We start from the raw sequence: 18,147 nt of genomic DNA, 5'->3' as shown, positions 1-18,147 counted from the left end.
ACAGAGCGGGAGAGAGTAGGACCTGGAGCCTGACAGCGTAATTTAAATAGAGCAGGAGAGATGTGGTTCCGGAGACTGACAGCGGAAATAATAGAGTGGGAGAGAGCTGGACGCGGAGACTGACAGCGGAACATAATAGAGCGGGAGAGAGGAAGATCCTGAGACAGACAGCGGAATTATAGTAGTGCGCGAGAGATGATGTCGTGGTGACTGACAGCGGAATATAATAGAGCGGGAGAGAGGAGGATCCTGAGACTGACAGCGGAATTATAGTACAGCGTGAGAGATGATGTCCTGGTGACTGAGAGCAGAATATAAAAGTATGGGAGAGAGGAGAACTTGGAGACTGACAGCAGAATATAATAGAGCGGGAGAGAGGTGGACCCGGAGACTGACAGCGCAATATATAAAAGCGGGAGAGAGGAGGACCCGGAGATTGACAGCGAAATTATAATAGAGCGGGAGAGAGGTGATCCGGAGTCTCACAGCGGAATTATAGTAGAGCGGGAGAGAAGATGACCTGGAGACTGACAGCGGAATATAAAAGTGCGGGAGAGAGGAATACACGGAGACAGACAGCGGAATATAATAGAGTGGGAGAGAGGGTGATCCGGAGACTGAAGCGGAATTATAATAGAGCAGGAGTGGGGAGTATCCAGAGAGTGACAGCGGAATATATAGAGCGGGAGAGAAGAGGACCCGGAGACATAGAACGGAATATAATAGTTCGGGAGAGAGGAGGACCTGGAGACTGACAGCGGAATATAAAAGTGCGGGAGAGAGGCGGACGCGGAGAATGACAGTGGAATATATAGAGCTGGAGAGAGGGGAACCCGGAGATTGACAGCGGAATATAATAGAGCGGGAGAGAGGAGGATCTGGAGACTGACAGTGGAATATAAAAGAGCAGGACGTAAGAGAACCCGGAGACTGAAAGCGGAATATAATAGAGTGGGAGAGGGGAGGATCCGGAGACTGACAGCGGAATATAAAAGTGCGGGGGAGAGGAGGACCCGCAGACTGACAGCGGAAAATAATACAGCGGGAGAGAGGGGTCCTGGAGCCGGAGAGCGGAAATAATAGAGCGGGAGAGAGGAGAACATGGAGACTGACAGCTGAATATAAGAGAGCGGGAGAGAGGAGGACCTGGAGACTGACAGCAGAATATAATAGAGCAGGACAGAGGTGGATAGTGAGATTGTCAGCGGAATTATAGTAAAGCGGGAGAGAGGACGCGGAGACTGACAGCGGAATATATAGAGCGGGAGAGAGCAGGACACAGAGACTGACAGCGGAATATAATAGAGCGGGAGAGAGGAGGACCCGGAGTCTGACAGCAGAATATAACAGAACAGGAGAGTGTAGGACCTGGAGATTGACAGCGGAAATAATAGAGCGGGAGAGAGGAGGGCCTGGAGACCGACAGCGGAATATATAGAGCTGGAGAGAGGGGAACCCGGAGACTGACAGTGGAATATAAAAGAACGGGAGATAAGAGAACCCGGAGACTGACCGCAGAATATAATAGAGCGGGAGAGCGGAGGATCCGCAGACTGACAGCGGAATATAAAAGTGCGGGAGAGAGGAGGACCCGGAGACTGACAGTGCAAAATAATAGAGCGGGAGAGAGGGGGACCTGGAGACGGACAGCGGAAATAATAGAGCGGGAGAGAGGAGGACTTGGAGACTGACAGCTGAATATAATAGAGCGGGAGAGAGGAGGACCTGGAGACTGACAGCAGAATATAACAGAACAGGAGAGTGTAGGACCTGGAGATTGACAGCGGAAATAATAGAGCGGGAGAGAGGTGGACGTGGAGACTGACAGCTGAATATAATAGAGCGGGAGAGAGGAGGACCTGGAGACTGACAGCAGACTATAATAGAGCGGGAGAGAGGGGGATCCGGAGACCGACAGTGGAATATTTTAGAGCGTGAGAGAGGAGGACCCGGGGAAAGACAGCCGAATATAATAGTGCGGGAGAGTGGATGACCCGGAGACTGACAGCGGAATATAACAGAGCGGGAGGGAGGAGGACCCGGAGACTAACAGTGGAATATTATAGAGCTGGAGAGAGGTGGAGCCCGAGACTGACAGCGGAATTATAATAGAGCAGGGGAGAGGAGTATCCAGAGAGTGACAGCGGAATATATAGAGCGGGAGAGAGGTGTATCCCGAGACTTACAGCGGAATATAATAGAGCGGGAGAGAGAAGGACCCTAAGACTGACAGCAGAATATAACATAGCAGGAGAAAGGAGGACCTGGAGACTGACAGCGGAATATAATACAGCGGGAGAGAGGTGGACCCGGAGACAACAGCGGAATATAATAGAGCGGGAGAGAGGGGATCCTGGAGATTGTCAGCGGAATGTAAAAGTGAGGGAGAGAGGCGGATCCGAAGACTGACAGCGGAATATAATAGAGCGGGAGAGAGGAGGACCTGGAGACTGACAGCAGAATATAGTAGTGCGGGAGAGAGGAGGACCCGGGGAAAGACAGCGGAATATCATAAGGCGGGAGAGAGGAGCACCCGGAGACTGACAGGGGAATATAATAGGACGGGAAAGAGGAGCACCCGGAGACTGGCAGCTGAATATAATTGAGCGGGAGAGAGGAACACCCGGAGACTGACAACGGAATATAATAGAGCGGGAGAGAGGTGAACCCGGAGACTGACAGCGGAATATAACAGAGCGGGAGAGACGAAAGCCTGGAGACTGACAGCGAATATAATAGAGTGGGAGAGAGGAGGACCTGGATACCGACAGCGGAATATATAGAGATGGAGAGAGGAAGATTCGGATACTGACAGCAGAATATAATATAGCGGGAGAGAGGAGGACCCGGAGACTGACAGCGCAATATAAAAGAGCGGGAGAGAGGAGAACCCAGTGAATGACAGCGGAATATAATATAGTGGGAGAGAGGTGGATTCGGAGACTGACAGCAGAATGTAATTGAGTGGGAGAGAGGAGGACCCGGAGACTGACAGCAGAATATAACAGAGCGGGAGAGACGAAGACCTGGAGACCGACAGCAGAATATAATAGAGCTGGAGAGAGGGGAACCCGGAGACTGAAAGTGGAATATAAAAGAACGGGAGATAAGAGAACCCGGAGACTGACAGCGGAATTTAATAGAGCGGGAGAGAGGAACACCCGGAGACTGACAGCGGAATATAATAGAGCGGGAGAGAGGTGAAGCCGGAGACTGACAGCAGAATATAACAGAGCGGGAGAGACGAAGACCTGGAGACTGACAACGGAATATAATAGAGTGGGAGAGAGGAGGATCTGGAGACCGACAGCGGAATATATAGAGCTGGAGAGAGGGGAACCCGGAGACTGACAGTGGAATATAAAAGAACGGGAGATAAGAGAACCCGGAGATTCACAGCGGAATTTAATAGAGCGGGAGAGAGGTGAACCCGGAGACTGACAGCAGAATATAACAGGGCGGGAGAGACATAGACCTGGAGACTGACAGCGGAATATAATAGAGTGGGAGAGAGGAGGACCTGGAGACTGACAGCGGTATATATAGAGCTGGATAGAGGGGAACCCGGAGACTGACAGTGGAATATAAAAGAATGGGAGATAAGAGAACCCGGAGACTGACCGCAGAATATATTAGAGCGGGAGAGAGGAGGACTTGGAGACTGACAGCTGAATATAATAGAGCGGGAGAGAGGAGGACCTGGAGACTGACAGCAGAATATACTAGTGCGGGAGAGAGGAGGACCCGGGAAAGACAGCGGAATATAATAGGGCAGGAGAGAGGAGTCCCCGGACACTGACTGGGGAATATAATAGAACGGGAAAGCGGAGCCCCCGGAGACTGACAGCGGAATATAATCGTGCTGGAGACAGGATAACCTGGAGACTGACAGCAGAATATAATAGAGGGGGAGAGAGGAGGATTCGGAAACTGACAGCGCAATATAAAAGAGCGGGAGAGAAGCGAACCCAGAGAATGACAGCGGAATATAATAGAGCGGGAGAGAGGTGGATCCGGAGACTCGCAGCGGAATTATAATAGAGCGGGAGTGTGGAGTATCTAGAGAGTGACAGCGGAATATATAGAGCGGGAGAGAGGAGGACCCGGAGACATAGAGTGGAATATAATAGATCGGGAGAGAGGAGGACCTGCAGACTGACAGCAGAATATTTTAGAGTGCGAGAGAGGAGGACCCGGGGACAGACAGCCGAATATAATAGTGCGGGAGAGTGGATAACCCGGAGACTGACAGCGCAATATAAAAAAGCGGCAGAGAGGAGGACCCGGAGATTGACAGCGGAATTATAATTTAGCAGGAGGGAGGTGCATCCGGAGACTCAAAGCGGAATTATAGTAGAGCGGGAGAGAGGATGACTTGGAGACCGACAGCGGAATATAAAAGTGCGGGAGAGAGGAAGACACGGAGACTGACATTGGAATATAATAGAGCGGGAGAGAGGATAATCCGGAGACTGACAGCGGAATATAATAGAGTGGGAGAGAGAAGAATCCGGAGAGTTACAGCGAAATATAATAGAGGGGGAGAGAGGAGGACCTGGAGACTGACAGCAGAATATAATAGAGCGGGAGAGAGGTGGACCCGGAGACTGAAAGCGGTATATAATACAGCGGGAGAGAGGGAGATCCGGAGACTGACAGCGGAATATAAAAGTGCGGGAGAAAGGAGGACCCGGAGACTGACTGCGGAATATAATAGTGCGGGAGAGAGAAGGATACAGAGATTGACAGCGGAATTATAATAGAGCGTGACAGAGGTGGATTCGGAGACTCAGAGCGGAATTATAATAGAGCGGGAGAGAGGATGACCTGGAGACTGACAGCGGAATATAATAGAGCGGGAGAGAGGATGATCCGGAGACTGAAATCGGAATATAATAGAACTGGAGAGAGGAATATCCAGAGACTGACAGTGGAATATAATAGAGGGGGAGAGAGGAGGATTCAGAAACTGACAGCGCAATATAAAATAGCGGGAGAGAAGCGAACCCAGAGAATGACAGCGGAATATAATAGAGCGGGAGAGAGGTGGATCCGGAGACTCGCAGCGGAATTATAATAGAGCGGGAGTGTGGAGTATCTAGAGAGTGACAGCGGAATATATAGAGCGGGAGAGAGGAGGACCCGGAGACATAGAGTGGAATATAATAGATCGGGAGAGAGGAGGACCTGGAGACTGACAGCAGAATATTTTAGAGTGCGAGAGAGGAGGACCCGGGGACAGACAGCCGAATATAATAGTGCGGGAGAGTGGATAACCCGGAGACTGACAGCGCAATATAAAAAAGCGGCAGAGAGGAGGACCCGGAGATTGACAGCGGAATTATAATTTAGCAGGAGAGAGGTGCATCCGGAGACTCAAAGCGGAATTATAGTAGAGCGGGAGAGAGGATGACCTGGAGACCGACAGCGGAATATAAAAGTGTGGGAGAGAGGAAGACACGGAGACTGACATTGGAATATAATAGAGCGGGAGAGAGGATAATCCGGAGACTGACAGCGGAATATAATAGACTGGGAGAGAGGAGAATCCGGAGAGTTACAGCGAAATATAATAGAGGGGGAGAGAGGAGGACCTGGAGACAGACAGCAGAATATAATAGAGCGGGAGGGAGGAGGACCTGGAGACGCACAGCGGAATATAATAGAGCGGGAGAGAGGTGGACCCGGAGACTGAAAGCGGTATATAATACAGCGGGAGAGTTGGAGATCCGGAGACTGACAGCGGAATATAAAAGTGCGGGAGAGAGGAGGACCCGGAGACTGACTGCGGAATATAATAGTGCGGGAGAGAGAAGGATACAGAGATTGACAGCGGAATTATAATAGAGCGTGACAGAGGTGGATTCGGAGACTCAGAGCGGAATTATAATAGAGCGGGAGAGAGGATGACCTGGAGACTGACAGCGGAATATAATAGAGCGGGAGAGTGGATGATCCGGAGACTGAAATCGGAATATAATAGAACTGCAGAGAGGAATATCCAGAGACTGACAGTGGAATATAATAGAGCGGGAGAGAGGAAATTCCGGAGACTGACCGCGGATTATGAAATAGCGCGGGAGAGAGGAAGACCCGGAGACTGACAGCAGAATATAACAGAGCGGGAGAGAGTAGGACCTGGAGACTGACAGCGGAATTTGAATAGAGCAGGAGAGACGTGGATCCGGAGACTCAAAGCGGAATTATAGTAGAACGGGAGAGAGGATGACCTGGAGACCGACAGCGGAATATAAAAGTGTGGGAGAGAGGAAGACACGGAGACTGACATTGGAATATAATAGAGCGGGAGAGAGATGGACGCGGAGACTGACAGCGGAATATATTAGAGTGGGAGAGAGGAAGATCCTGAGACAGACAGTGGAATTATAGTAGTGCGCGAGAGATGATGTCGTGGTGACTGACAGTGGAATATAATAGAGCGAGAGAGGAGAATCGGGAGAATTACCGTGGAATATAATAGAGCGGGAGAGAGGGGAATCCAGAGACTGACAGCGGAATATAATAGAGCAGGAGAGAGGAGGATCCTGAGACTGACAGCGGAATTATAGTAGAGCGTGGAAGATGATGTCCTCGTGACTGACAGCGGAATATAAAAGTGTGGGAGAGAGGAGATCTTGGAGACTGACAGCAGAATATAATAGAGCGGAAGAGAGGTGGTCCCGGAGTTTGACAGCGGAATTATAATAGAGCGGGAGAGAGGTGGATCCGGAGACTCACAGCGGAATTATAGTAGAGCGGGAGAGAAGCTGACCTGGAGACTGACAGCGGAATATAAAAGTGCGGGAGAGAGGAATACTCATAGACTGACAGCGGAATATAATTGAGCGGAAGAGAGGGTGATCCGGAAACTGAAGCGGAATTATAATAGAGCGGGTGTGGGGAGTACCCAGAGAGTGACAGCGGAATATATAGAGCGGGAGAGAAGAGGACTCGGAGACATAGAACGGAATATAATAGTTCGGGAGAGAGGAGGACCTGGACACTGACAGCGGAATATAAAAGTGCGGGAGACAGGAGGACGCGGAGAATGACAGCAGAATATAACAGAGCGGGACAGACGAAGACCTGGAGACTGACAGCGGAATATATTAGAGCGGCAGAGAGGAAGAACGGAGACCGACAGCGGAATATATAGAGCTGGAGAGAGGGGAACCCGGAGACTGACAGCGGAATATAATAGAGCGTAGAGAGGAGGATCCGGAGACTGACAGCGGAATATAAAAGTGCGGGGGAGAGTAGGACCCACAGACTGACAGCGGAATATAATAGAGCGGGAGAGAGGGGGACCTGGAGACTGACAGCTGAATATAATAGAGCAGGACCGAGGTGGATACTGAGATTGACAGCGGAATTATAGTAAAGCGGGAGAGAGGACCCGGAGACTGACAGCGGAATATAATAGAGCGGGAGAGAGGAGGACCCGGAGACTGACAGCGGAATATAATAGAGCGGGAGGGAGGAGGACCCGGAGACTGACAGCAGAATATAACAGAACAGGAGAGTGTAGGACCTGGAGATTGACAGCGGAAATAATAGAGTGGGAGAGAGGAGGACGTGGAGACTGACAGCTGAATATAATAGAGCGGGAGAGAGGAGGACCTGGAGACTGACCGCAGAATATAATAGTGCGGGAGAGAGGAGGACCCGGGGAAAGACAGCGGAATATAATAGTCCAGGAGAGATGAGCCCCCGGAGACTGACAGGGGAATATAACAGAATGGGATAGAGGAGCACCCAGAGACTGACAGCGGAATATAATTGTGCTGGAGAGAGGATAACCCGGAGACTGACAGCAGAATATAATAGAGGGGGAGAGAGGAGGATTCGGAGACTCACAGCGCAATATAAAAGAGCGGGAGAGTAGCGAACCCAGAGACTGACAGCGGAATATAATAGAGCAGGAGAGAGGAGGACCCGGAGACATAGAGCGGAATATAATAGATCGGGAGAGAGGAGGACCTGGAAACTGACAGCAGAATATTTTAGAGCGCGAGAGAGGAGGACCCGGGGACAGACAGCCGAATATAATAGTGCGGGAGAGTGGATGACCCGAAGAATGACAGCGGAATATTACAGAGCGGGAAGGAGGAGGACCCGGAGACTAACAGCGGAATATAATGGAGCTGGAGAGAGTAGGACCCCGAGTCTGAAAGCGGAATTATAATAGAGCCGGAGAGAGGAGTGTCCAGAGAGTGACAGAGGAATATACAGAGCGGGAGAGAGGTGTATCCCGAGACTTACAGCGGATTATAGTAGAGCGGGAGCGAGGAGGACCCTAAGACTGACAGCAGAATATAACATAGCGGGAGAGAGGAGGACCTGGAAACTGACAGCGGAATACAATACAGCGGGAGAGAGGTGGACCCAGAGACTGACAGCTGAATAAAATAGAGCGGGAGAGAGGAGGACCTGGAGACTGACAGCAGATTATAATAGTGCGGGAGAGAGGAGAACCTGGAGACTGACAGCGCAATATAAAAGAGCGGGAGAGAGGAGAACCCAGAGACTGACAGCGGAATATAATAGAGCAGGAGAGGGGAGGACCCAGAGACTGACAGCAGAATATAACAGAGCGGGAGAGAGGGGGACCCGGGGAAAGACAGCGGAATATAATAGGGCAGGAGAGAGGAGCCCCCGGAGACGGACAGGGGAATATAATAGAATGAGATAGAGGAGCCCCCGGAGACTGACAGTGGAATATAATTGTGCTGGAGAGAGGATAACCCGGAGACTGACAGCAGAATATAATAGAGGGGGAGAGAGGAGGATTCGGAGACTGACAGCACAATATAAAAAAGCGGGAGAGAAGCGAACCCAGAGACTGACAGCGGAATATAATAGAGCGGGAGAGAGGTGGATCCGGAGACTCACAGCGGAATTATAATAGAGCGGGAGTGAGGAATATCCAGAGAGTGAAAGCGGAATATATAGAGCGGGAGAGAGGAAAACCCGGAGACATAGATTGGAATATAATAGATCGGGAGAGAGGAGGACCTGGAGAATGACAACAGAATATTTTAGAGCGCGAGAGAGGAGGACCCGGGGACAGACAGCCGAATATAATAGTGCGGGAGAGTGGAGGACCCGGAGACTGACAGCGCAATATAAAAAAGCGGGAGAGAGTAGGACACGGAGACTGACATCGGAATATAATAGAGCGGGAGAGAGGATAATCCGGAGACTGACAGCGGAATATAATAGAGCGGGAGAGAGGAGAATCCGGAGAGTTAAAGCGAAATGTAATAGAGGGGGAGAGAGGAGGACCTGGAGACAAAGCAGAATATAAAAGACCGGGAGGGAGGAGGACCTGGAGACTGACAGCGGAATATATTAGAGCGGGACAGAGGTGGACCCGGAGACTGAAAGCGGAATATAATACAGCAGGAGAGAGGAGGATCCGGAGACTGACAGCGGAATATAAAAATGCGGGAGAGAGGAGGACCCGGAGACTGACATCGGAACATAATAGAGCGGGAGAGAGAAGGATATGGAGACTGACAGTGGAATTATAGTAAAGCGGGAGAGAGGACCCGGAGACTGACAGCGGAATATATAGAGCGGGAGAGAGGTGGACCCAGAGACTGACAGCGGAATATAAAAGTGCGGGAGAGAGGAGGACCCGGAGACTGACAGCGGAATATAATAGAGCTGGAGAGAGGATGATTCGGACACTGACAGCGGAATATAAAAGTGCTGGAGAGAGGAGGATCCGGAGATGGACAGTGGAATTATAATATAGCGTGACAGAGGTGGATTCGGAGACTCATAGCGGAATTATAGTAGAGCGGGAGAGAGGATGACCTGGAGACTGACAGCGGAATATAAAAGTGCGGGAGAGAGGAGGACACGGAGACCGACAGCGGAATATAATAGAGCGGGAGAGAGGAATATCCAGAGACTGACAGCAGAATATAACAGAGCAGGAGAGAGTAGGACCTGGAGACTGACAACGGAATTTGAATAGAGCGGGAGAGAGGTGGACCCGGAGACTGACTGCGGAATTATAATAGAGCAGGAGAGACGTGGATCCGGAGACTGACAGTAGAAATAATAGAGCGGGAGAGAGGTGGACGCGGAGACTGACAGCGGAATATAATAGAGCGGGAGAGAGGAATATCCTGAGACAGACAGCGGAATGTAAAAGTGTGGGAGAGAGGAGAACTTGGAGACTGACAGTGGAATATAATAGAGCGGGAGAGAGGTGGACCCAGAGACTGACAGCGGAATTTAAAAAAGCAGGAGAGAGGAGCCCCGGAGATTGACAGCGGAATATAATAGAGCGGGAGATAGGTGGATCCGGAGACTCACAGCGGAATTATAGTAGAGCGGGAGAGAAGATGACCTGGAGACTGACAGCGGAATGTAAAATGCGGGAGAGAGGAATACACGGAGACTGACAGCGGAATATAATAGAGCGGGAGAGTGGGTGATCCGGAGACTTAAGCGGAATTACAATAGAGCGGGAGAGAGGAGTATCCAGAGAGTGACAGCGGAATATATAGAGCGGGAGAGAAGAGGACCCGGAGACATAGAACGGAATATAATAGATGGGGAGAGAGGAGGACCTGGAGACTGACAGCAAAATATAAGAGTGCGGGAGAGAGGAGGACGCGGAGACTGACAGCGGAATATAATACAGCAGGACAGAGGAGGATACTGAGATTGACAGCGGAATTATAGTAAAGCGGGAGAGAGGACCCGGAGTCATAGAATGGAATATAATAGATCGGGAGAGAGGAGGACCTGGAGACTGACAGCAAAATATAAAAGTGCGGGAGAGAGGAGGACCTGGAGACTGACAGCGGAATATAATGGAGCGGGAGACAGGAGGACCTGGAGACCGACAGCGGAACATATAGAGCTGGAGAGAGGAGAACACGGAGACTGACAGCGGAATACAATATAGCGCTAGAGAGGAGGATCCGGAGACCGACAGTGGAATATTTTTGAGCGCGAGAGAGGAGGACCCGGGGACAGACATCCGAATATAATAGTGCGGGAGAGTGGATGACCCGGAGACTGACAGCAGAATATAACAGAGCGGGAGAGAGGTGGACTCGCAGTCTGACAGCGGAATATAATAGAGCGGGAGAAAGGATGACCAGGAGACTGACAGCGGAATATAATAGAGCGAGAGAGAGGAACACCCGGAGACTGACGGCGGAATATAATAGAGCGGGAGAGAAGTGGACTCGGAGACTGACAGCGGAATATAATAGAGAGGGAGAGAGGAAGACCTGCAGACTGACAGCGGAATATAATAGAGCGGGAGAGAGGTGAACCCGGAGACTGACAGCAGAATATAAAAGAGCGGGAGAGACGAGGACCTGGAGACTGACAGCGGAATATAATTGTGCTGGAGAAAGGATAACCCGGAGACTGACAGCAGAATACAATAGAGGGGGAGAGAGGAGGATTCGGAGACTGACAGCGCAATATAAAAGAGCAGGAAAGAAGCGAACCCAGAGACTGACAGCGGAATATAATAGAGCAGGAGAGAGGTGGATCCGGAGACGGACAGCGGAATTATAATAGAGCGGGAGTGAGGAGTATCCAGAGAGTGACAGCGGAATATATAGAGCGGGAAAGAGGAGGACCCGGTGACATAAAGCGGAATATAATAGATCGGGAGAGAGGAGGACCTGGAGACTGACAGAAGAATATTTGAGAGCGCGAGAGAGGAATACACGGGGACAGACAGCCGAACATAATAGTGTGGGAGAGTGGATGACCCGGAGACTGACAGCAGAATATAACAGAGCGGGAGAGAGGTGGACTCGCAGTCTGACAGCGGAATATAATAGAGCGGGAGAGAGGATGACCAGGAGACTGACAGCGGAATATAATAGAGCGAGAGAGAGGAACACCCGGAGACTGACGGCGGAATATAATAGAGCGGGAGAGAAGTGGACTCGGAGACTGACAGCGGAATATAATAGAGAGGGAGAGAGGAGGACCTGCAGACTGACAGCGGAATATAATAGAGCGGGAGAGAGGTGAACCCGGAGACTGACAGCAGAATATAAAAGAGCGGGAGAGACGAGGACCTGGAGACTGACAGCGGAATATAATTGTGCTGGAGAAAGGATAACCCGGAGACTGACAGCAGAATACAATAGAGGGGGAGAGAGGAGGATTCGGAGACTGACAGCGCAATATAAAAGAGCGGGAGAGAAGCGAACCCAGAGACTGACAGCGGAATATAATAGAGCAGGAGAGAGGTGGATCCGGAGACGGACAGCGGAATTATAATAGAGCGGGAGTGAGAGTATCCAGAGAGTGACAGCGGAATATATAGAGCGGGAGAGAGGAGGACCCGGCGACATAAAGCGGAATATAATAGATCGGGAGAGAGGAGGACCTGGAGACTGACAGAAGAATATTTGAGAGCGCGAGAGAGGAATACACGGGGACAGACAGCCGAACATAATAGTGCGGGAGAGTGGATGACCCGGAGACTGACAGCGGAATATAACAGAGCGGGAGGGAGGCGGACCCGGAGACTAACAGCGGAATATAGTAGACCTGGAGAGAGGAGGACCCTAAGACTGACAGCAGAATATAACATAGCGGGAGAGAGGAGGACCTGGAAACTGACAGCGGAATATAATACAGCGGAAGAGAGGAGGACCTGGAGACTGACAGCAGATTATAATAGTGTGGGAGAGAGGAGGACCCGGGGAAAGACAGCGAAATATAATAGGGCTGGAGAGAGGAGCACCCGGTGACTGACAGGGGAATATAATAGAACGGGAAAGAGGAGGAACCAGAGACTGACAGCGGAATATAATTGTGCTGGAGAGAGCATAACCTGGAGACTGACAGCAGAATATAATAGAGCGGGAGAGAGGAGGATCCGGAGACTGACAGTGCAATATAAAAGAGCGGGAGAGAGGAGAACCCAGAGACTGACAGCGGAATATAATAGAGCGGGGGAGAGGGGAACGCAGAGACCGACAACGGAATATAATAGAGCGGGAGAGGGGAGAACCCGGAGACCGACAACGGAATATATAGAGCTGTAGAGAGGAGAACCCGGAGACTGACAGCGGAATATAATAGAGCGGGAGAGAGGAGGATCCGGAGACCGACAGTGGAATATTTTAGAGCGCGAGAGAGGAGGACACGGGGAAAGACAGCCGAATATAATAGTGCGGGAGAGTGGATGACCCGGAGACTGACAGCGGAATATAATAGTGCGAGAGAGAGGAACACCCGGAGAGTGACAGCGGAATATAATAGAGCGGGAGAGAGGAGGTCCCGGAGACTGACAGCGGAATTTAATGGAGCGGGAGAGAGGAGGTCCCGGAGACTGACAGCGGAATATAATAGAGCAGGAGAGAGGAGGACCTGGAGACCGAAAGCGGATTATATAGAGCTGGAGAGAGGAGAACCCGGAGACTGACAGCGGAATATAATAGAGCGGTAGAGAGGAGGATCCGGAGACCGACAGTGGAATATTTTGGAGCGCGAGAGAGGAGGGCCCGGGGACAGACAGCCGAATATAATAGTGCGGGAGAGTGGATGACCCAGAGACTGACAGCGGAATATAATATAGCGGGACGGAGGAGGACCCGGAGGCTAACAGCGGAATATAATAGAGCTGGAGAGAGGAGGAGCCCGAGCCTGACAGCGGAATTATAATAGAGCAGAAGAGAGGAGTATCCAGAGAGTGACAGCGGAATATATAGATCGGGAGAGAGCTGTATCCCGAGACTTACAGCAGAATATAACAGAGCGGGAAAGAGGAGGACCTGGAGACTGACACCGCAATATAAAAGAGAGGGAGAGAGGAGAACCCAGAGAATGACAGCGGAATATAATAGAGTGGGAGAGAGGAGGACCCGGAGACTGAGAGCGGAATATAATAGAGCGGGAGAGAGGAACACCCGGAGACCGACAGCGGAATACAATATAGCGGGAGAAGGGAGGACCCGGAGACTGACAGCAGAATATAACAGAGCGGGAGAGACGAAGACCAGGAGACTGACAGCAGAATATAATAGAGCGGGAGAGAGGAGGACCCTGAGACTGACAGCGGAATATAATAGAGCGGGAGAGAGGTGAACCCGAAGACTGACAGCGGAATATAATAGAGCGGGAGAGGGGAGGACCCGGAGACTGACAGCAGAATATAACAGAGCGGGAAAGACGAGGACCTGGAGACTGACAGCGGAATATAATAGAACAGGAGAGAGGAGGACCTGGAGATCGACAGCGGACTATATAGAGCTGGAGAGAGGAAAACCCGGAGACTGACAGCTGAAAATAATAGAGCGGGAGAGAGGAGGATCCGGAGACCGACAGTGGAATATTTTAGAGCGCGAGAGAGGAGTACACAGGGACAGACAGCCGAACATAATCGTGCGGGAGAGAGGAGGACCTGGAGACTGACAGCAGAATATAATAGTGCGGGAGAGAGGAGGACCCGGGGAAAGACATCAGAATATAATAGGGCGGGAGAGAGGAGCACCCGGAGACTGACAGGGGAATATAATTGAACGGGAAAGACGTGCACCGGAGACTGACAGCGGAATATAATTGTGCTGGAGAGAGGATAACCCGGAGACTGACAGCAGAATATAATAGAGTGGGAGAGAGGAAGATTCGGAGACTGACAGCAGAATATAATAGAGCAGGAGAAAGGAAGACCCCAGACTGAAAGCGCAATATAAAAGAGAGGGAGAGAGGAGAACCCAGAGAATGACAGCGGAATATAATAGAGCGGGAGAGACGTGGACCCGGAGACTGACAGCGGAATATATTAGAGCGGGAGCGGGGAACACCCGGAGACTGACAGCGGAATATAATAGAGCGGGAGAGAGGTGAACCCGGAGACTGACAGCGGAATATAATATACCGGGAGAGGGGAGGACCCGGAGACTGACAGCAGAATATAACAGATCGGGAGAGACGAAGACCTGGAGACTGACAGCGGAATATAATAGAGCGGGAGAAAGGATGATCCGGAGACTGACAGTGGAATATAAAAGAGCAGGAGATAAGAGAACCCGGAGACTGTCAGCGGAATATAATAGAGCGGGAAGATGTTCACCTGGAGACTGACAGCGGAATATAATAGAGCGGGAGAGAGGTGGATGCGGAGACTGAAAGCGGCATATAATAGAGCGGGAGAGAGGAGGACCTGGAGACTGACAGCGGAATATAATAGAGCAGGTGAGAGGAGGACCCGGAGACTGACAGGGGAATATATAGAGCTGGAGAGAGGATGACCCGGAGACATACAGCGGAATTTAATAGATCGGGAGAGAGGAGGACCTGGGGACTGACAGCAGAATATTTTAGAGCGCGAGAGAGGATGACGCGGGGACAGACAGCCGAATGTAATCGTGCGGGAGAGTGGATGACCCGGAGACTGACAGCGGAATATAATAGAGCGGGAGGGAGGAGGACCCGGAGACTAATAGCCGAATATAATAGAGCTGGAGAGAGGAGGAGCCCGAGATTGACAGCAGAATAAAATGGAGCATGAGACAGCAGGACCCGGAGACTGACAGCGGAATATAATAGAGCCGTTAAGCAGAGAACCCAGAGACTGACAGCAGATTATAATAGAGCGGGAGAGAGGTGTATCCGGAGATGTACACAGGAATATAATAGAGCGGCAGAGAGGAGGACCCGGTGACTGACAGCAGAATATAACATAACGGGAGAGAGCAGGACCTGGAGACTGACAGCGGAATATAATAGAGCCGTTAAGCAGAGAACCCAGAGACTGACAGCAGATTATAATAGAGCGGGAGAGAGGTGTATCCGGAGATGTACACAGGAATATAATAGAGCGGCAGAGAGGAGGACCCGGTGACTGACAGCAGAATATAACATAACGGGAGAGAGCAGGACCTGGAGACTGACAGCGGAATATATTAGAGCGGGAGAGAGGAGGACCCAGAGACTGACAGCGGAACATAATAGAGCGGGTGAGAAGTGCACCTGGAGACTGAGAGCGGAATATAAAAAAGCGGGAGAGAGGAGGACCCGGAGATTGACAGCGGAATTATAATAGAGCAGGAGAGAGGTGGATCCGGAGAGTTACAGCGGAATATAATAGAGGGGGAGAGAGGAATATCCGGAGTCTGGCAGCGGAATATGAAAGTGCGGGAGAGAGGAGTACGCGGAGAATAACAGCGAAATATAATAGAGCTTGAGAGAGGAGGAAATTGAGACTGACAGCGGAATTATCGTAAAGCGGGAGAGAGGACCCGGAGACTGACAACGGAATATATAGAGCGCGAGAGAGCAGAACCCAGAGACTGACAGCGGAACATAATATAGCGGGAGAGAGGTGGACCCGGAGACTGACAGCAGAATATAACATTACGGGAGAGAGGAGGATCTGGAGACTGAAAGCGGAAAATAATAGAGCGGGAGAGAGGAGGACCCAGAGACTGATAGCGGAACATAATAGAGCGGGTGAGAACTGTACCCGGAGACTGACAGCGGAATATAAAAAAGCGGGAGAGAGGTGGTCACGGAGATTCACAGCGGAATGATAATAGAGCAGGAGAGAGGTGGATCCGGAGAGTTACAGCAGAATATAATAGAGGGGGAGAGAGGAATATCCGGAGTCTGGCAGTGGAATATAAAAGTGCGGGAGAGAGGAGGACCCAGAGACTGAAAGCGGAATATTATAGAGCGGGAGAGAGTCTGATCTGGAGACTGACAGCGGAATATAATAAAACCGGGAGAGAGGAGGACCTGGAGATTGACAGCGGAATTATAATAGAGCGTGAGAGAAGTGGATCCGGAGACTCACAGCGCAATAATAGTAAAGCGGGAGAGAAGATGACCTGGAGACTGACAGTGGAATATAAAAGTGCGGGAGAGAGGAGGACACGGAGATTGACAGCCGAATATAATAGTGCTGGAGAGAGGATTACCCGGAGACTGACAGCAGAATATAATTGCGCTGGAGAGAGGATTACTCGGACACTGACTGCAGAATATATTAGAGCGGGAGAGAGGAAGACCCGGAGACGGACAGCGGAATATAATAGAGCGGGAGGGAGGAGGACCTGGAGACTGACAGCGGAATATAATAGAGCGGGAGAGAGCTGGATCCGGAGACTGAAAGCAGAATATAATAGTGTGGGAGAGAGAAGGACCTGGAGACTGACAGCGGAATATAATGGAGCGGGAGAGAGGATGATCCGGAGACTGAGAGCGGAATATAAAAGTGCGGGAGAGAGGTGGACCCGGAGACTGACAGCGGAATATAATTGAGCGGGAGAGAGGAGGACCTGGAGATTGTCAATGGAATATAAAAGTGCGGGAGAGAGGAGGACCCGGAGACTGACAGCGGAATATAATAGAGCGGGAGAGAGGAAGATCCGGAGACTGTAAGCGGAATATAATAAAACCGGGAGAGAGGAGGACCTGGACATTGACAGCGGATTTATAATAGAGCGCAAGAGAGGTGGATCCGGAGACTCACAGGTGAATAATAGTAGAGCGGGAGAGAAGATGACCTGGAGATTGACAGTGGAATATAAAAGTGTGGGAGAGAGGAGGACACGGAGACTGACAGCCGAATATAATAGTGCTGGAGAGTGGATTACCCGGAGACTGACAGAAGAATATAATTGAGCTGGAGTGGGGATTACTCGGAGACTGACAGCAGAATATATTAGAGCGGGAGAGAGTATGACCCGGAGACAGAGAGCGGAATATAATAGAGCGGGAGAGAGTATGACCCGGAGACGGAGAGCGGAATATAATAGTGCGGGAGAGAAAAACACCCGGAGACTGACAGTGGAATATAATAGAGTGGGAGAGAGGTGAACCCGGAGACTGACAGCGGAATATAATATAGCGGGAGAGGGGAGGACCCGGAGGCTGAAGGCAGAATATAACAGATCGGGAGAGACGAAGACCTGGAGACTGACAGCGGAATATAATAGAGCGGGAGAGAGGACCTGGAGACCGTCAGCGGAATATATAGAGCTGGAGAGAGGGGAACCCGGAGACTGACAGCGGAATATAATAGAGCGGGAGAGAGGATGATCCGGAGACTGACAGTGGAATATAAAAGAGCAGGAGATAAGAGAACCCGGAGACTGTCAGCGGAATATAATAGAGCGTGAAGAGGATGACCGGGAGACTGAC

Source organism: Carcharodon carcharias, chromosome 4, assembly GCF_017639515.1.
Source record: "Carcharodon carcharias isolate sCarCar2 chromosome 4, sCarCar2.pri, whole genome shotgun sequence".
In the NCBI taxonomy this organism is placed as follows: domain Eukaryota; kingdom Metazoa; phylum Chordata; class Chondrichthyes; order Lamniformes; family Lamnidae; genus Carcharodon; species Carcharodon carcharias.
Note: the sequence above shows the minus strand (reverse complement) of the source record.